The sequence below is a fragment of the Salvia miltiorrhiza genome, chromosome 6 (genome assembly GCF_028751815.1).
Source record: "Salvia miltiorrhiza cultivar Shanhuang (shh) chromosome 6, IMPLAD_Smil_shh, whole genome shotgun sequence".
NCBI classification, from domain to species: Eukaryota; Viridiplantae; Streptophyta; class Magnoliopsida; order Lamiales; family Lamiaceae; genus Salvia; species Salvia miltiorrhiza.
In genome coordinates, this window is record NC_080392.1 from 31,906,790 (window position 1) to 31,928,265 (window position 21,476).

The 21,476-nt window shown below is 38.4% G+C and overlaps 2 long non-coding RNA genes across 2 annotated transcripts; both read right to left on the bottom strand.

Annotated features, from left to right (window-relative positions):
- Positions 1–8,908: 8,908 nt before the first annotated feature.
- LOC130989092 (uncharacterized) lies at positions 8,909–12,033 on the bottom strand. Its single transcript, XR_009090463.1, has 3 exons — positions 11,818–12,033; positions 9,813–9,876; positions 8,909–9,217 (listed from the first exon to the last, which is right to left on the bottom strand). It is a non-coding gene; the product is annotated as an uncharacterized LOC130989092 (long non-coding RNA).
- A 1,500-nt stretch (positions 12,034–13,533) lies between these two features.
- On the bottom strand, positions 13,534–16,216 carry LOC130989095 (uncharacterized). The gene is made up of 3 exons (XR_009090466.1): positions 16,069–16,216; positions 14,246–14,314; positions 13,534–13,659 (listed from the first exon to the last, which is right to left on the bottom strand). It is a non-coding gene; the product is annotated as an uncharacterized LOC130989095 (long non-coding RNA).
- Between the last annotated feature and the right edge of the window lie 5,260 nt (positions 16,217–21,476).

Here is a 21,476-nt window from a genome sequence, read left to right on the forward strand (position 1 = left end):
TGACTGACTCGGCAGAGCAGAGCTAACTCAGCCAGAGCAGAGCTAACTGACTCACCAGAGCAGAGCTATCTCGGCCAGAGCAGAGCTAACTCGGCCAGAGCAGAGCTAACTGACTCACCAGAGCAGAGCTATCTCGGCCAGAGCAGAGCTCGGCTGACTCACCAGAGCAGAGCTAACTCGGCCAAAGCAGAGCTAACTGACTCGGCAGAGCAGAGCTCGATTTCAGCTCTGTCACCAGAGCAGAGCTCGGGTTTTCAGCTCTGTCGTCAGAGCAGAGCAGAGCTCGGCTCAACATCAACTCTGCTTCCAGAGCAGAGCTCGGTTTTCAGCTCTGCTTCCAGAGCAGAGCTCGGTTTTCAGCTCTGCCTCCAGAGCAGAGCTCAGCTATGCTTGAGCTGCTACAGTTTTATCGAAAGGAAATGAATTTTTAACCTCATCAAAAATACAATAGCTCAAACTATTGGAATATCTCATCTCATCATAAACTTATTTATATATATCTCAGTAAAATATTTCTCATAAAAAAAACTGATATGCAAAATAATAATAGTTGTATGCCATTTCCCGATTTAAAAAATTATCTCGAAAATAATCCGTGTTAAGATAACACAAAACAAAACACACTCACATCATCGTAAACAAATAGTCACGTAGAAAATCACTCAAACCATCTCAGATAAAACACAGATACAATTCTTATTAAAGCAATCAGCAATCATCTCTCAGATCGACTCTCCCTTCTATAGGGTTTCTCACTCACTTATCTCAACTCTATTCTTCTTCAGATGTTCCTATTTGCAATAGGACAATTAAACTCACAGATACCTCTGTATCCGTCATTGGGAAAAATAAATTATGCTCTTCTCTCAATTCAATCAGCATCTCTATCTTTATCATTGATTCTATCAGACTCATATCTCTATCTAGAAGAATAACTCGTCTCATCAAAATAATGTAACTCTAATACTCAATATTTCTATTTATCATCATAACTCCATCTCATCTTAATTATAATCTCATATCTCAGTACCGTAGTACTCTCTGTAGTGTATCGATACTACTACTACTCATAAAAGTACGGGGTATTACAAGTTCGGTCTTTTCGTATACATCCATAGCACCCATGGATTCTATTTCAGAAACCATGGCCTCGTACCAAGAATCTGCATCTTGATCTTTCATCGCTTGTCTATAGTTATCAGGGTCGACATCCTTTTGTTCATCAACAGGAAGTAGATCCGAAGATTCTCCCAAGAACATAAATCGATCGGGTTGAACTACAACCCTCCCACTATGACGAAGCGGTGGTGGTACAGCTGTGACAATGGTTTGTGCAGTGTCTTGTGGTGCATTCACTTGCACACTTGGCTGGGGTGATGGAATCGCCTGTCCATTGCCTTCGATTTCTTGAAGGGCAATCTCGGACTTAGACTTGTGGTTATTCATATAATCCTCTTCCAAGAATCGTGCGTTGGTGCTAACAACCACTTTCTGATCCTTAGGATTATAGAAATATCCACCTTTCGTTTCTCTTGGATATCCTATGAACAACATTACTTCGCATCTAGGGTCCAATTTCCTTGCCTCTTTGTCAAGCACATATGCAGGACAACCCCATATCTTTATATGATTCAAGCTGGGCTTACGCCCTGACCATAATTCAGTGGGAGTCTTAGGCACAGACTTGGATGGTACTAGATTTAGCAAGTAGGCCGCTGTTTCCAAGGCATATCCCCAAAACGAAATAGGCAATGATGCATAACTCATCATTGATCTTACCATTTCCAAAAGAGTTCTATTTCTTCTCTCTGCTACACCATTCTGTTGGGGAGTACCCGGTGCAGTCAATTGGGATGTAATCCCTAAATCTGACAAGTATTGCAAGAACTCGTTCCCGAGGTATTCGCCACCGCGATCAGACCGCAATGACTTGATAGATTTACCCAATCTCTTCTCCACCTCCGCCTTGAATTCTTTGAATTTCTCAAAGCATTCAGACTTGCGTTGAAGTAGGTAAATATACCCATATCTTGAGTAATCGTCAATGAAAGTGACGAAGTACTCATAGCCTCCACGAGCCTTTGTGGACATTGGTCCACATAAGTCAGAGTGAATCAATTCTAACACATGCGAGGCCCTATTCCCCTTGGCCTTAAAAGGCCTTGCCGTCATCTTTCCCTCTATACAGGATTCGCAGGTTCTAAATGGAACAACTTGAAAGTCTTTCAAGACTCCATTTGAAACGAGCCTTTGGATCCTATTTAGATTGATGTGGCCTAACCTTAGGTGCCACGCATGTGTATATTGTTCATGAGAATAATACTTCCTCTTATTCGGATTTGGAAGGATTTGTGATGTAGATGCAACATGGACAGAGTTGTTAATTGGACATGTAATAGTATAGAGAGAGTTGTTCAAAATTCCAGAACAAATAGTCTTGTTATCTCTCATGATAGAAACACCCCTATCAAAAATAACAGAATATCCATTCAAAAACAATTTTGAAACAGAAATTATGTTCCGCCGAAATTCCGGCACATACAAAATATCTCTCAAAACTAAAATGTCATCACCAAAACATAAAGATAAATCTCCAATAGCAACAGCTGCGACCTTCGACGCATTGCCCATGGAGATGGTGATCTCATCACTTGCTAGCTCCCTTGTTGGGTTGAAGCCCTGCAAGGTGTAACAAACATGGTCAGTTGCCCCCGTATCCACTACCCACGAATGAGTAGAAAACGAAGCTAAACATGTTTCTGTTACTAAAACTTGTGACGTACCTTGTCCCTTTGCCTTGAGCACTGGACAATCTTTCTTCCAATGCCCAACCTTGCCGCACTTGAAGTACTTTCCCTTGGCCGTTGGCTTGTTCACGCCGCCGGTAGGGCCATCTACTTTGGCTTTACCGCTCCCACTAGCCTCATGGTCATGCTTGCCCTTTGGACCTTTCCACTTCTTTTTCTCGCCTTTCGACGAAGAAGTAGATCCCTTGGCAGCAACAAGGACCTCTTTCCCATTGCGCGTGCCCATGACTCCCTCCGCCGAAACTAGAGCATTCAATAACTCATTGAGAGTATAGTTGGCCTTGCTCATAACGACGTTGAGTCAGAAGTTCTCATAGGTTTTGGGGAGAGTGTTGAGGATGATATCAACCTTGGCTTCGCCTTCGATACCCCCTCCTAGCAGATCAAGCCTGTCAAACAAATTTGTCATATGCATGACATGATCGTGCACCGAGCTGCCCTCGCTCATTTTACAAGATAAGATTTCTCTCATCAAGTTAAAACGAGCAGACCTCTCGGACTCCCCATAAACCTCCTTGAGGTTTAACATGATTTCAGCCGCGTCATTCATGACCTGATGCTGGAGTTGCAAAGTTTGTGACATAGTCATCATAATATAGCACTTGGCCATATTATTTGACTTGTGCCACCTTTTATGCGTTTCTCGTTCCGCATCAGTGGACTCATCAGTTAAGGGCGCGGGACGTGGAGTAGTAAGCACAAAACTGTGCTCATCAGCGTCAAGAATATACATAATATGGCGTTTCCATTCGGTGTAATTTGGACCGATGAGAGGATTGTTTGCTAGAATGTTAATAATTGGAGACATAGACATATCTGAAAGTAAACAAATAAACATGTAAGAACATGAAGCACATAATTCGTAACAATAATATTGTAACCTTTTGATAAAACAATATTAATGAAACCTCCAACTGCCCAAGGAATCTCGCGGGTAAGCCACGATCGTGTGGACGTTTACACATGAACCCCTCAACCAGACTATTTACCTAGTCGTTTAATTTCCATCCATGTCAACTTAACCTTTTGACAAAGGAAATTAATAGTTGGACCTTAACTAGACCATATCATATTCAAGAAGGGACTCCGATGGGGAGTTATACATTGTACTTGAAATGATATCTAAGCAGCGACCACAATTTAACCTCGACAGTTAAATTCTCGAAATTAGCATACTCACGAGGACCATACCGCTTTCAATTTAACCTCTCAGTTATCTTATTTAAAGTCCATCATCTAAAGTACTTATGAAAATCATGCGAGTAAGCCACGATCGTGTGGACGTTTACCGCATAACTCTCACTACTTAAATGGATTTAAATATTTTTAATAGAAACCTCAACTTAACAAACTTGTGAAGTTGAATATGAAGTAAGCCACGATCGTGTGGACGTTTACTCACATCCTCAATCACTTTGTCTTGAGGCCGCATGTGGAGGTCTATATAAAATTAAGAATAAAATTTTTTAAACAATTACCACAAACTAACTTTGAAATTAAATTCTCGAACCTTGACATACACACGAGGACCATGTCGCATTCAATTTAATTTCTTAGTTATCTTGTTTAATTCCTTTTTCTAAAGTACTTGTGAAAAATTATACGAGTAAGCCACGATCGTGTGGACGTTTACTGCATAACTCCCACTACTTCAATGGATTTAGAAATCTCAACTCAACAAACTTGTGAAATCGAATGTGAAGTAAGCCACGATCGTGTGGACGTTTACTCACATCTCAATCACTTTGTCTTGAGATCGTTTGTGGTGGTCTAAATAATTTTTAATCATCTATAAAATTATTAATACAGCTTAGTCTTTTTACATTCAAAAGGTTTGAACATGCTCAACACATAATCCTAAACATGCTCATCTAGAACGTAACATGTAAAACATGCTTACAGAATTCTAAAACATGCTTAAGAAAACGATAAACCTACTATCATGCTTGTCTAAGCGCAGTTAATAAAGCATATTAACAAGCAGAGACGAACAACAGCAGGTAAAGAGCATAAGGATTAACACCACGACATGCAAAGAACAGAAAAAAATTAAAATTCTTCGTGACCCATTCGTGGAATCCCAACATCTATTCTATTACATTTAAAACAGAAAAGAAAGCCCAAAAACGAAAACTTGGCCCAAAACTTCAAAACAGGCCCATCTTTGGAAAATAGGGTTTGGGCCCCCTAGGATTGAGAAACAATCGCAGCTAGGGTTTGGAACCCTAGCTGCCGCCGCCTCCTCCCAAAGCAGCCGCCCCCACGCTCGAATTAATACTCGATTGCCCGATGATCGTTTCTTGGATTATTATTAATTCATCATACAACGATTAAAACCTAATATGCTCCTATGAATTTAACAGCTGCACACAGGTGTTAGGAAAACTTACTTGAGAATCGGATGCACAAACTGTTGATGATCGCGTCGAAAGAATCTGACTCCAGCTCTGATCTTCTCGACTGTATCCCGCTCAATTCCCAACTTTGGATGGACAACGAGCTATGGAAATTCCCAAGACAGAAAGACCATACACGTTTCTGCGCCTCCCTCTGCTCTAAAAAACCCTAATTTTTATCAGTGTATTTTCCTGAGAGCTGACAGCTGTATTTAATAATACAGAAAAGAGGAGGAGGTGCCACTTTACATGTGAGGGCCGAAAATTCTGTCTTCTTGGGCTAGGAGACATTGGGCCAGCCCAGGGACCAGATACAAGGAATAAAGATGGGCCTCAAATAAATTAATTTATCCATGGTCAGCCCAGACCATAATTAATTTATAAATATCAGTTCATTCCACTAGAGAACCGATACTGACTTACCCCTTTATTGCCGGTGATGAGTCGGGGCTTGTATTTAGACTTATTAAATCTCCGTATTTAAAATATCCGACATCCATTAATTAATTAGAGCTCTGACAGCTTAAATTAATTAATCTCTTAATAATTCCTTAAGTAGTACCACTCAAACTTTATTATTACGCCTGAACTTAATCAACCTGCAGGGTTTAGCGTAATAAACCTTTTTGAGCTCCTTAAGGGGATGTCATTATCCTATACCGGATACGGGTACTAACACAGATAATCAGATATCATATATTAACCGCTATCACCCAAGATACAGAGTACTCGAGTTAGTATATAACTTTCACCCATAGTAAGTCAAAGTGATATACGAATTAATATATATATCTGAATACTTATTAGTATTAAGATTTATAAGTCACCGAGATCTTAATTCTTCACTTAAGTCAGATAGAAGAATACATCTCAAACTGTGGTCCTATCAATACGTAATGACGTACCAGTATAGACAAGTAGTCAAGACAAACTACTTCCATCTATACTGCAGCCTAAACCAATAACTTGTCCTAGAGTTATTTCGGCTGTGATCATATTATATCTCTTAAGGTTTATTCCAATTATACGATCTTCTGTGATACACCGTATAACCGTATAATCTACTTATATAGAGATAAAGAACATACATATGCAATCATGAACACAATCAGACAGGAGATTGAAAACAGTGAACACAGGAATCATTATATACAAGCATAAAAGTTCTTGCTTTCAGTATATAAATCCAACATAATTTACATGTCTAGTTGTTCGATTTGAAGACTTGAATGCGATAATTGTTCAGCTGATTCAGGAACGCATGTTATAGTAGTAGCCTTGACACTTGAATGGGATATGTGAAACTATAGGGAGCTATTCTTTATGTATGCTTGGGAGTTAATTTATTCCTTGGAGTCTTGAATGTGAAGGGGGGATAAATTAATCTACTTTCATAGGTGTTCGTTAGAGAAGCTTGTGAATAGTTCTGTGATCTCTCATCAGGGTTGGATTAAATTGGTAATTGAATCAATAGATTAAATGCATGTAATTAATTAGTAAAAGTACACCCCTAGGGTCAGAGTCTTTTAATATTTGATTTGTTTATCATTGTTTTTCTGCTGATTAGATTTTTTTTATTAAGTTTAGTATTTGATTCACCGTCTTATTTGATTTGCCTGTCTACTGTGATTGTCTGTTTAGGGAATAGCTAAAGTAATTTCGGTTTTACAGTCTCTGTGGATACGATACTCGATTGCTTATTATTTGCTACAATTGCCTGTGTTAGTTGCAGTTTTTGTTGCTATAAAAATAGTGATCAACTTTTTGGCGCCGTTGCCGGGGACTGATTAGAAGTTTCTTTAATATTTTCGATAGGACTTAGTAGTACTTCAGGCGTTTACTGTTTCTTTTTATTTTTATTTTTCTAATTCTCGTTTTTTTTCAGGCACTGCATACGATGGTTACTGATGAACAAATCCGTGCTCTACAGGAGCAGCTGCAACAGCTGTTGGACGCTCATGCTGCTAAAGAATCTCAGAATCAGCCTCCGATTGCAGAGATGTTCGTTCCTCAGTATGAGTATCAGGAACCTCCCCGTATTATTGCCAATAATTTTGAGCTGAAGACTAGTTTGATCACGATGGTCCAGCAGAACCAGTATGGAGGACACGCTATAGAGGATCCTAATGCGCATCTGGCGCAATTTCTGGAGCTTTGCATCACTGTAAAGATGAATGGAATATCTGATGATATTATCCGTCTTCGTCTTTTCCCTTTCTCACTGCGGGATAAAGCGAAGTCGTGGTATTATACATTGAATTTGAGTGCAACTACTACGTAGGAAGATGTAGCTCAAGCTTTTCTACGCAAGTTCCATCCTTCTAGCCTGACCCTGAAATTAAAGATGGACATTGTGCAGTTCCAGCAGTTTGAGGGAGAAAAGCTGGCAGATACATGGGAGAGGTATCAAGAGAAGTTGAGAAAGTGTCCGAGCCACGGATTTGATGAAGGCACGCTCATTATCATGTTCTACAATGCTTGTGGAGAGCGTACAAGAATGCATTTGGACACAGCTGCAGGAGGTTCTCTGCTTCAGAAAGGCAGTTCCGAGGCGTGGAGCATCATTGAGAGTATGGCTGCTACGAGTTTTCAATGGCCATCAGAGATAGTTCAATTGAAAAAGGTTGCAACTGCTTCCAGTTCTGATCCTATGGCAGCGATGGTTACACAGCAGGCAGCGATTGCTACGCAGCTGGCAGAGCTGACTACTAAGATCAGTGAGTTGAATGTTAGACATCCTAAGCAAGCTGTGAAAGACCCATCAGGCTTGAAAAACGTCAATTATATCAATGACAGAAATTATGAGAATTTTCAGCAAGGACAGCCAGGAGTATATAGTAGAGGTCAGCAGTATCAGCCGGGTCAGCAGCAGTTCCAGCCAGGAGGACGCCCGCATCCGAATCTTTCTTATGGCAACCCAAACAATGTTGTGCAATCTCCACCAGAATGTTCTGTTTCTAGTGGGGAAGTAATCAATGAGCCAAAGAAGGATTCGATGGAGGACATGATGAAGCAGATGCTCATGAAGATGAATGGGATGGAGACAAATGTGGGAAATAAGATATCTATCATGGAAAATAATTTCTCAGCACTTTCCAAGCAAGTGCAGATGTTGGAGACTCAAGTTGGTCAGATGGCCAACCAAGCAGCTGCGCAGGACAAGCCGGGCCAATTCCCAAGCAACACTACTGTCAATCCTAGGGGCCAATGCAATGCTATTTTTGATGGCACTCTGTCTCCAAAAGATAGGAGGATGAGCAAGGAGAACGAACAACCAAGTGAGGAACCATACAAGGCTCTTGTTCCACTTAGGGAATACATCCCAAAGGTTCCATTCCCACGTAGGCTGATGAAGAGGGAGGTGCTTGAAGAGCAATGTGCTGTGAAGTCGAGCAAAAAGGTGGATGCCAAGGAAATCAAGCTGGAGGTCCCCCATTGCAAGAATGAGAAAAAAATTGCCAATCCCGAGGAGACAAAGCATAGACGTATAGTGGATGAGCTAGAGAGACTACTCGAAGAATCGGACCGACGTGCACAGCCTCAAATTCTCTCACAATTGCAGGATCCCAAGGATAAAGAAGAAAAGGCAATTGTTCACACCAACAAGATGGGGGATGAGGATAAGAAAATTTCGCAGGCGAAATGTCACAGCCCACTACCCTTAATGACGGTTTAGTCGGGATTATGACTTGGGATGAGAATTAATGAGTGGAAACGGAAATGGATAATTACTTAACATTAAAGTATATGGAAATGTCACTTGTAGATAAAATGCTAGGATCATATATGATCATTTGGATACTTATAAAACATACACATAAAGGAGAACTGATTAAGGTGGGTTACCCAATAACACGTATCACAACTTCATAACATAGAGTTATCCTAAGCAAAGTGTTTTGCAGTGGAAAACGTGTGAGATATACATATGAAGATGTATACTCAAGGTTACATTTCTTGAAATGATCAAAGGAACACCCGCTCAACACCATTCCATTCCATCAGCTGCTCAACCTGCACATTTAGAAATACATGCAGGGCTGAGTATAAAAATACTCAGTGGACATATGCCGAAAATACAGTCATGCATAACATATATAAATTGAACTGCCAACAGTAACACACAGGGGTTTTCTTGAAAGTCCTACGCTTACTAAAACATTTCTTTCATTTTCATAAAATTGGCCGGCCGACCCATTTTCCTTCATATGATCCATATCTGTTCCTTTCTGTCACGCGCCGGGAAGGAGGCCTCCTTACCACGGACGCCAAGACCGGTCGCAAGCGACTCGCGGTCTCCATGAGTGTACACGTTAACCCTAGCTAGCGACCTTTGTCTAGCATAGGATCCCAATTGGATTTCCTTTAAAGTTGGCGAACCAACACAGATAGGATACATACGTAAAACATAAACATTTTGGCAGTCAATCATTTCATAAACGTTTCGTTTTCATAAACATTTCATTTTCATTTCATAAGAGCCATTTATCATGTGAGCATTTCATAAAAGCTGAATAAACAGTTAAAACATATCATGCACATATATTCGCATATGAGGCCTACGTCACGCAGGGGATCTCTATATACGTAATAATAAAATAATGCCCACCTCAAACGTTCTTAAGCTAGCGTGGAGTCGCTTCTTCTTCGGCTTCACTTCCTGTCGCCCGGACCTTTATTGATGAAGAGTCGGTAAGTTCGTGAAGAAAATTGTCACAAGACAAAGTCTAATTCTACGTGCCTAGGGTATCCTTTAGTGTTTTAGGGTTCTAGCATCCATAATTCATTTCGATTAAAACAATCAAAAACCAACATAACATCGACTAACCACATAATATCACGTAACCACATAACAAACAAAATAAAAGAATTCAACATCCTTAAACTTAATATCATTTAGAAATTCACATGTTCACATAAGAGATAATAATCATGCACCATCAAAACATGCTCTGTTTTTACACTGACTCAACTTCAAAAATAAACCTGTTCTGAATCCGACATCTCCTGGACTCGAGACTCATACCAAAAGAAAGATCTTCGAGTCTAGTTTCATATAAAAAAAAGTAGAGTCAAAAACTCCAAGTGGTTTGGGAGATATGTCATTTTTACCACGATCTACCATATTCAGCAGTTTTGAGCAATCGAAAACTTGGATTTTTGAAAAATAGTAAATGTTGTCAAACTGGGATCAAATTTGGTGGATATCTAGCTAACACAATAAGGTTAATACCATAAAAAATTTTAAATCTATATCACACAGGAAGCTACTGAAATGAAAGACTCTTTCCCCTGTTCTCAGAAATTCTCGGTAGTAATGTGCAGTTTAGATTTTGCATTTTAAACAAATATCAAACGAAGTTGTAATGGCTTGAAATTTTACCGGTGTGCTTAAAACTCTCAAATATACTTACCATAAAATTTTCATGGCTTTTGGATATCAAAATCGCATCGAAAACAGTAGGTCAGTAGCCTTTAAAAAGGTTCTCAAATTAACTCCAAACTTGAGCATAAATCAAATATACCTAAATTCCGGACTTCTTCGATGAAAAATTCTCAAAAATTCAAATTAAGCTCATATAAATCACAATAACATAAATACATGATCATATAACTCAAGAAAATTCAAACATCGACTTCCCCTTTTTCTCCTTACATTCGGCCAACACATAAGTCATTAGGAGTTGGTCCGTTTCGTCTCATATCGCATATACAAGCTCAATTTATCATCAAATAGCCATATATAAACATGCTCGACTCATAACTCATCTTATATACAAGATCTCATGTATGCACGCAAACTAAACTCGAGAAATTTTCACAAATCAACATCATTAACCAAATTAATCATGCTTTCTCCTTGCTAGTAGTCTAACTAACATATAAACATCATCAATTCAAGTATTTATCTCATTAATCAAAAGTTCCCAATTATTAGCAAACTAAACTTAACCAATTTTAGGCATTCTTGACAATTAACCAAATTGATCCCTAATTATCATTTCTATCATGCTTAATAACAATTAAACTTAGCCAATTTAATCAATTAACACATAGATCACAAAGTCCCAATTTTTAACAAACTAAACTTTTTGAAAATCTACAAACATACATAAATCATTAATCCAACCTTAGATTAATCAAATTGGCACACTTAATAGCATAAATAAGCAATCAATTAGTAAATTAAACCATAGAATCAATTTTACCCAAATTACATCAAACTAACTCATATCAAAAATTACTAATCAATTTCAACCATCAATCCAATCCATCAAATCTCATATAAACACTCTCAATAGCATATATCATCCATCAATTCATCAATCAACCTCAAATCCAAAACTTCCCAAATTTAGCAAACTAAACTCTTTGAAAATTCAAAATCCTTTCTAATCCTTTTAAAAACTCATGGATATCAACTCAATAGGTTCTCAATTACATAATTATTGCCTCGATTTAAGAAAAGAAAGTGAAAATATTTGAAGGGTAAAAATACCCCCAATTTTCGAAAATTAGAGAAATGATGGAGGGGTTTGATTTTCTTGTTTTCTTCCATCAAAACATCAAGAAATGGAGGTAGATTTAAGGAATCTTAAGGTTGATCCACTTACCCTCAATATTTAAGAAAATGGCGAACTCTTTGATCCACTTGGGTTTGGAAACTCTAGCTTGATCATTCTCTTGATTCTTGGTGATTGAAGGCTAGCTCTAGGAATGGTGATGGTGGATCCATGTGTTTAGAAGCTTTGGAGTGTTCTTCCATAATGGATTGAAAAGAAAATAGTGAGAGTAGAGAGGGGGGGAGAGATGGACGAAAATGAGAGGGGAGGAAGAGAGAGGAAATGCTTTTGTTTAATGCTAAACTTGGTCACTAAGTTTCCTAAGTAGTTAATGAATATTAAAAGCCCACTTGCCACTTGTTCCCTTCTCATGCAAGGTTAGGAATTAAACACATGCTCAATTAATTAAAATAATCATGTGTGTGTAAGGTAGTATGTGGTGTAGGAATAAACCATGTATTAAAATCATGAAAGACTAATCACTAATTAATGAAATGCTATAACACAAAACTCTTGTGACCAAAATTTAAAATAAATATGGCACTAATATTAGTGCACTCACTCAATTATAATATTCCTCAGCATAGGAAAAATAATTTAAAAATATTATGCTTTGAAAAATTTCTATAAATCGTTATTATTCGATTTCTCGGTAAAAATAAACCACACTTGCTTTGAAAACTTAATTAAAATTCCAAGTGCTATTATCCTCAAATAAAAATCATAATAACTTGCTCATATAAATACACTTAACTCACCAATTAAAACTTATGCACCGCATTTATAAAAATTTTCTTTAACTAAGCACATTAAAACACATATATAACGATTAAATCACATCAGATAAATCAAACCAGTTTTATTATTAATGGATGCCGAACCCTAATTATTAATAATTAAGCCCTTAATCAGGGGTTAAAAGTCGGGGTATGACAAGAAAGCTGTGTGCACTGAGCTGCCAATGAAGCTACTTTCGAAGAAGAAAGATCTGGGTAGCTTCACCATTGAGTGTGAGATTGAAGGAGAGCTCTTTCCCAAGGCTCTTTGTGATTTAGGGGCTAGTGTCAATGTGATGCCCATCTCTGTTTTCAAGCGGTTGGGAATTGGAGATCTCAAGCCGACCTCGATGGAGATTCAGATGGCGGACCGATCAAGAGTGAAGCCAAGAGGAAAGCTTGAAGACATCTTTGTGAAGGTTGACAAGCTCGTCTTCCCTACAGATTTCTTGGTCCTCGATATTCCCGAAGATACAGATCCGCCGTTGATTCTTGGTCGATCATTCTTAGCTACGGGGCAAGCTATGATAGATGTGCCAAATGGAAGCGTTATCTGTTGGATTTGTATACTGAAAGCAAGAACCTTTTATGCTTGTATACAATGATTCCTATGTTCACTGTTTTAATCTCCTATCTGATTGTATTCATGATTGCATATGTATGTTCTCTATCTCTATATAAGTAGATTATATGGTGTGTTGTAGATCACAGAAGATCATATAATGTCGCAGCCCGCCCTAACTAAGGATAGTTAAGCCTAGTGATCTACGACTAGGGATGGGGTTAAAGAATAAGGGGAAGAAAGGGGCGTCATTTGAAAACGTAAAACTTACTCAACTTAAGAAAAACTTGTCATAATTTCTCATTAATACTCATTTAAACATTCTATGAAAGACAACATAAAAACTTAATAAACATCATTAATCCAATTGTACATCATATGAAATCATTCTCTTAAGACTTAAAGTATGACATAACATACTATAACATCATAACTATTTTGCAGCGGAAAGTAGCTAGACATATGTATGAAGACATATTCTAGGCAGGTTAACTTCATTTATTAACAACCCTGGAGACTCCGCTCATTGCAGCACCATCACCACATCAGCTCAACCTGCACATTTAGAAAACATATGCAGGGCTGAGTACAAAAGCACTCAGTGAACACATGCCAAACATCTCATTCTTATAAAGCTATAAATATTGTCATTTGCCATTTCATATGCATAATACAAGGAATTTGTAGAAAGGCCCTGTATTAGCTAAACTCATTTTCATTTCCTCAAAGTTGTCTGCGCAGACTTTTCTCATCAAGTATGTATCATATCTGTTATAACATCAAGTACTGAGAGGGAGGCCTCCCTCTGCAGCACTGTGATCGGCCAACCCGCTCGATGACTCACGACCACCTCAGTGTACACAAATCCTTACTAGTGTCTACACTAGCATAGGACCGAATTCTGCATCTCAAGCAGATAGATAACATACCAAAACATCAAAAATTTGGCAATGCAATAACTTGAATATAACATCCTTCATATAATAATTCCCTTCATTTCATTTCATTTTATAAAGAACCATTCATCATTTGATCATTTTCATAAAATCAAAACTTAACAATTATATCATGTCATTCATTTCATTTCGTATAAGAGGCCTGCATGCAGGGGATCTCTATATACGTGTTTAAGAAAGCCCACCTCATTACGTCCTTAAGTTAGTAGGCACGCGTCCCCTCCTTCCTTTGGACCGTTACTTCCCAAATTGACCTTCATTAAATGAAGAATCGGTGAGCCGAGAAGAAAAGTTCGGTTAAGAAAGGAGATATTTATTCTAAACGATTAACCTCTTATAAACCTTATTAGAACTTAGCATCCAACATAACTCGTATACTTACCCATTATTAACATTCTTAGTTACTACAACTCCTCATCATAGTAGAATTAATTAATTATAACCGCCTGAGGTTATAATTATTAACTCCATCTAAAATCTAAAATAAAAGTACTCCTAAAGCAAAACAGTCCGCTTCTTTAGGTGATCAATTCACACTTGGTTTGAATTAAGTAACGAGAGAGGTACCATTAAAAAGTAGTCAAGTCAGGGTCGGTAGGAATTAACGGTTCTCAAATTAGACAACTACACAAAAAGTTATAACAGTTCTTTGACGATGTGTCAAAACTGTCAACTCAAATTTCAGCATGCTCTACCCTTAAATAGGGTCGTTCAACGGGGTCCTAATGCGTGCATAACATAACGTGGACTCATTTCTATGCCTTAACTCGATATATCAAACAATCACAAGACTCTTTATCACATCACTACCATTTAGGCTCGAAACCATTTGTTCGAGCATCAAACACCAACACGTATGTGCGTAAATCATAACTCTCACAACTCACACCATTTAGTCATATTGTATCATCCATCAAAACAAATATGATCAAGTTGTTATCTAGAAAGTTTTGCTGTTTTTGTGTCATCTTTAAAAATTCATAACAATCAACTCAATCATCATAAACTCTCATACCAAGTGATTTCAAAAACTTCATGAAGTTTAGTTCACTCTAAAAATGGTAGTTAACCAAAAAGGTTAAAGGTTTTTGGAGATATTGCTCTTTTAGTGCAGGCTGTCAAAGATTGACAGTTTCTGCCAATTTTGTTTAGGCCATTAGAAACCAAGGCAAACCTTAATAAAATTTCATCAAATTTAATCAGCCAATACTAAAGGCATCCTTGAAGATTTGGTAAAAATTTCATAAGAGAAATCGTTCATATGACCTGCCAAATAAACAATGAAACTCATACACTTTTACTGTTGGAAAAATATGACAGCAGAACAGGGCATTTTTGAAATAATAAACTGCTCTGTTTCAGAGATCATAAAAATCTAAATCTTATGTTTTTAGAAAGTTATTGGAGTCTAGTTTCGTTTAAAAAAAACGGTGCTGCAAAATCCTTCATGGATTAATAGATATAAACGTTTTTGTGAAGTCTACCAACAGTTGACAGATTCTGTCAAAGATTTTTCAAAATATCTTTAAAATAGCAAACATCATCCAAAAGACATGAAATTCTACAGAGACGAAATACACATATCATAGATAAACATACTAAAATTTCAAAGCCATCAAGCAATGAAAACTCATCGAAACATAAGCTTGAAACTGCTGTAAAATTTTGACAGAATTCCAGTTTTAATTTCGTTTAACAGTTATCATCCATAAATTGTAAATCAATCACCATGCTTCCAGTATATAAACACTCATAAACTCAATCAATTCATCAAACAAAATTTGAAGTACATGCTTGAGAAGAAAGTATAATCTGCCCCCTTTAAACAACAGCCCTAGGTTTTGATTCAATTGAATCTCCTCTACAAAACATGCTTACAAGATCGTAGGGAACAACATACTTGAAAATCAAAATGATCTAGACTCGAAACTGAAAAAAAAAATCAGAAATTGGAGTTGAGACATCTTGAATTCGCAGTCTCCAAATCGATGTGAGAATGGGAGCCAACCTTAATTCGAACTCGAAAACGAAATCGGACTGAAACTAGGGCTTGAATTTCGGACTTGAGCTTCACCCAGATACTCCCATGGCTTCTGTTCTTTGAGTGCGTTCGAGAGAGAGGAATACGGGAGAGAGAGAGAAGGCAGAGACGTGAATAAGAAAGAAGAAAACAAATATCTAATTCTATTTTTTCTTTTCCCTTTTCTTTTACTCCCTTTTTTTCTTTAAACATCTAAATATCTACTAATTAAACAAACTAATTAGATTAGTAAGCTATTTTCATAACTTACTAATTAAATAACATTCGTTACTTCATTAAATCGAACCAAAGTCGATTAAGAAATATTCTAATCCATCCTCTTCAAATCTATAATCTTAAAGAAATCCAACAATTAGTAATTATCAAATAGCTTCAAGAATAAATTAAATAAAAGATGCAAAAAAAAAATTAATTATTCATATTATACTCTTAATCACTGAATTGAAACTCAGGGTATTACATACCCTCCCCCTTAAAAGAAATTTCGTCCCGAAATTTGTACCTCTTGGAAAAGTTCTGGGTACTTTTCTTGCATCTTATCCTCAAGCTCCCACGTTGCTTCCTCGTAACCATGATGTCTCCATTGGACTTTAACTAATGCAATTGATTTGTTTCTCAATTGCTGAATTTTGCGATCCAAAATGATCTCCGGGCGTTCTTCGTAACTTAAGTCCGGTTTGAGAATCACCTCATCTTGGTAGACAACATGTTTGGGGTTGAACACATATTTCCTCAATTGTGACACGTGAAACACGTTATGAGTATTTCCAAAGCTAGGTGGCAATGCCAACTTATAAGCTACCGGGCCCATCCTTTCCAAGATCTCATAAGGACCTATAAATCTGGGTTGAAGCTTTCCTTTAACTCCAAATCTATTTATCTCCCGTCTCAAATTGTAACTTTGTTCGGCGGGTGTCTGCATAAGATTTCTGCCTATCTTGTACTTCTTTGATTCTCTGTCTTATTTTCCGAACAATCTGAATCATTTCCTCTACTGTGTCGTGTCCTAACACTTTTCTCTCACCAACTTCATTCCAATAAAGTGGCGATCTACACTTCCTTCCATATAGAGCTTCATACGGTGCCATACCGATAGTCGCCTGATAACTGTTGTTATATGCAAATTCAATAAGTGGTAAAACTTGCTCCCAATTTACTCCTCGATCAAGGACAACCGTCCTGATCATATCCTCAAGAGTCTGAATAGTCCTCTCTGACTGTCCATCTGTCTGAGGATGAAAAGCTGTGCTAAAATTTAGTCTCGTGCCTAACTCTTTTTGTAAACTCATCCAAAAGCGTGATGTGAATTTGGAATCTCTATCTGATGTGATCGACACTGGTACTCCATGCAATCTTATAATCTCACGGACGTACAACTGTGCTAACTTATCTGACCCATACGTGATTGGAATCGGTATGAAATGTACAGACTTTGTTAGTCGATCAATAATTACCCAAATTACTGTGTTTCCTTTGTTGCTCTTGGGTAATGCTGTCACAAAATCCATGGCTATATGATCCCACTTCCATTCTGGAATCTCTAGTGGATTTAGTTTCCATAGGGCCGTTGGTGCAATGCTTTCACTTGCTGGCAGGCAAGACATCGTTCAACAAATTAGGCCACATCTCGTTTCATCCCTTCCCACCAAAATTTTTCTTTTAGATCCTGATACATCTTGGTACTTCCGGGGTGGGCAGTATAAGGGGTATCATGGGCTTCACTCATGATCTTATTCTTAAGTTCATCATCGTGGGGAATGCATATTCTCCCTTCAAAGAAAATAGCATCGTCTGATGCTTCCTGGTAATTCTTGAGATCTCCTGCTCTTATCCTTTCTCGTAACTTGTTCATTGTCTCATCTTTCCTTGTGCTTCAATCACCATTTTCCTCAAACTAGGCATCGTCGCAACAATACTCGCTATCGTCCCTGGTGGTTTTATCATCTCTATCCTCATCTTGTCAAAGTCCTTTATAAGCTCATCCTTTCTCGTGAGAAGACATCCTAACTTTGACGAGACCTTTCGGCTCAATGCATCGGCTACTACATTGGCCTTGCCAGGGTGATAATTAATGTCGCAGTTAACATCCTTTACTAATTCGAGCCATCTCCTTTGCCTCATGTTAATATCCTTATACTCGAAAAAGTATTTCAAAGTTTTGTGGTCCATGAAAATCTCACATCTAACTCCGTAGAGATGATGTCTCCAAATTTTCAGGGCATGCACAACGGCTGCAAGCTCTAAATCATGCGTTGGATAATTTATCTCGTGGGGTCTAAGTTGTCGTGATGCATAGACTATAACTCATCCTTCTTGCATCAAAACACATCCTAGCCCATTCTTTGACGCATCTGTGTAGATGGTATACTCTTTATCCATTTTTGGGACTAGCAGCACTGGTGCTGTAGTCAATTTTCTTTAAGCTCTTAAAAACTCTCTTCACACTCCTCTTTCCAATTGTACTTAGCTTCGTTTCTAAGTAATTGTGTCATCGGTCTTGCTATCGTGGAAAATCCTTCAATAAACCTCTGATAGTATCCTGCTAAGCCTAAAAAGCTGCGAATCTCGTTAGGCGTAGTTGGTGATCTCCACTCATGTACAGCTTGTACCTTGGCGGGGTCAACTTTAATTCCTTCGGATGATACAATATGTCCTAGAAAAGTTACTTCGTTCAACCAAAACTCGTACTTGGTGAATTTGGCAAAAAGCTTCTCAACTCTTAGCATTTCCAACATCGTTCTCAAATGTCTTGGCGCTTCTGCTCATTCTTTGAATAGATGAGAATATCATCTATAAAAACTAGGACAAATTTATCCAGTTATTGATGAAAACTCGATTCATGTGATCCTTGAAAACTACTGGTGCCTTCGTCAAACCGAATGGCATAACTATGAACTCATAGTGCTCATACCTCATTTGAAAAGCTGTCTTAGGTATATCCTTCTGTCAAAATTTCAACTGGTGGTAATCTGATCTCAAGTCAACTTTCAAGAAAAAAGCTCACTCCTCGTAATTGATCAAACAAGTCATCTAACCTCGGCAAAATATATTTGTTCTTGAGTGTCAATTTATTCAGCTCTCGATAATCTATGCACATTCTCAACGTGCCATCCTTCTTTTTGACAAAAAGGACTGGTGCTCCCCACGGGGATACACTAGGTCTGATAAAACCTAACTCGAGCAGTTCTTGTAGCTGGATCTTCAACTCTTGTAGCTCCTTAGGCGCCATTCTGTAGGGTGCCTTCGCCACTGGTGCTGATCCAGGTTCTAGGTCGATAGTGAACTCCAACTGTCTTGTTGGTGGCAATCCTGGTAAGACCTTGAGAAATACATCTCTATATTCCCTTACCACTGCTACATCCTCAAAGTTTTTACTTGATTCTCCTTCATCATTCAAGTAAACTAGGTAAGCTTGTGCTCCTTTCTTCTTTACCAATTTCGACGCCTGAAGTGCCGAAACGATTGGAACTCTCTTCTTTCTATCAATGCCGTGAAAACATGTCTGTTCCTTCCCAGGTGGTTGGAAAGTTATCTGTCTCTTCTTACAATCAATCGGGGCAAAGTTCTCTGCTAACCAGTCCATCCTTAGAATAATGTCTACGTTCCACATAGGCATTAAGTGCAAGGTTCTTGCTTTCATCTTTAGTGATCCTAACTCAAGCTCTAAGTTAGAAATCATGTGAGAAACTGTAGTAGCTCTTCCTACAGGAGTGATTACTCTCAACTTGGGACTAGCTTGTTTTGGTTCGAGTTTGAAGGTAACATGCTTCAACCAATTAAAGAATGCGAGGCTCCTGTATTAAACAGGATTCTAACTGGTGCATCCAATAACTTGCCCATACTACCTTAAAGTCCTGCCTTAAATCGGCACATAAAACTCAGACATCTCTTCATCAGTATCCATCTTCTGATGAGCGAACGTGATAGCTCACAGAATTCTCGGTTATACTCTACAACCGATTTCTTTCCTTGCATCAAACTTCGATAATCAGCCTCTCGCTGCTTACTGTACCCCTCGGTACATACTTCTCAAGAGTAGCCTTGAATTGTTTTCAAGTATAGTTTAGCAGTTGCTCAGGTGTTAAAGTCCTCTGACGTGTCTCTCACTAGTCTTATACATTAAAAGAATCTACTAGGATAACTCAAAAGTTGTAAGGGTTCAACCCTAGAATGACATCAAAACAAATTGTTGCAAACAAAATTGTTCAAAAGACTCAAATGAATGACCAGATGGTAGAATGAAGTAACTACCAGGTCGAACAAAAATGACCTAGAGTAAGAACCCATCTGGCTTTTTAACCAAAAGTTGAAACACGTGGGTTTATAAACCCAAAAAAAAAAACGTCTACTGAGATTTGGATCATGCGGACTGGCCAGGTCCAACATAATCACTCCCCAGTCACACGGGATATACTATCCCGAACTTGGAAATTCTGTGTCTTCTAAACCCTCAACATACTATACATAATAAAACTTAAGTTCGCACCAGCAAGCTAAAAGCTTAAACTCAGGGTCCTATGTTCTAGACTCTTGTTCCGAAAGTTCAATATTTTTCGACTCTCCTCTCATGTTGCGGTGGTGGTGGCGGAGTATTGTCTCTCACCTATCCTCCACGCCACACTCTTGATGAAATCTTTGAGGCATTTTGTAATCACAAAAAGGAAAAACTCAACTCAACCAACACTCTAAGCGTCATCGAAACTCAAGTTCAACTCACTAACTCAAACTCTAAGGAAACCCTCACGGTCACCTTAACATTCATCTATCTAACATCAGTAGGGTACTATATTCGCATGCTCATCTATCATCATGTCAAAAGCTCAAGTACCAGTATCTCCTAAGTAAGTTATATACATCGCAATGTAATTGAAACTAATCAAAAACGAGGGTGTACCGCTCATACTCTCAAGATCATCCTTAGCTCTAGCCTACATCGGCTTCTCTTCTCATCCTCATCAACTCTAGCCCTCCTCGGCTACTTCTCATCCTCATTATCGTTTATCATTTTATCATCTTTGGTAACTGATACTCAAGGATCGACTCGATATCTACTACACTCTTCTGGAGTCCCTGGTAGAAAACAGGCATCCGGTCAGTAGATCCGCATAGAAAATCAGGGTATCTGCAACAAATCCCATCTCCTATGGGTCCAGCGCTCAAGACGACATGTCCCAACATATTGAGAGGCTTTCTTCCTTGCTCAATCCTACCACTCGATTGGTAGCACGGGGACTAGGTGCACGATGTCATCTAGTCTAGTAACAACCATAAGGCTTTCATCCTTTCATAGTCTATGAACATGTGTTTGAAAATCTGCTAGGGTATCTCTGTACCACATACGGTACGCCTCGTCCTCGTATCCGATCTTCCTTGAG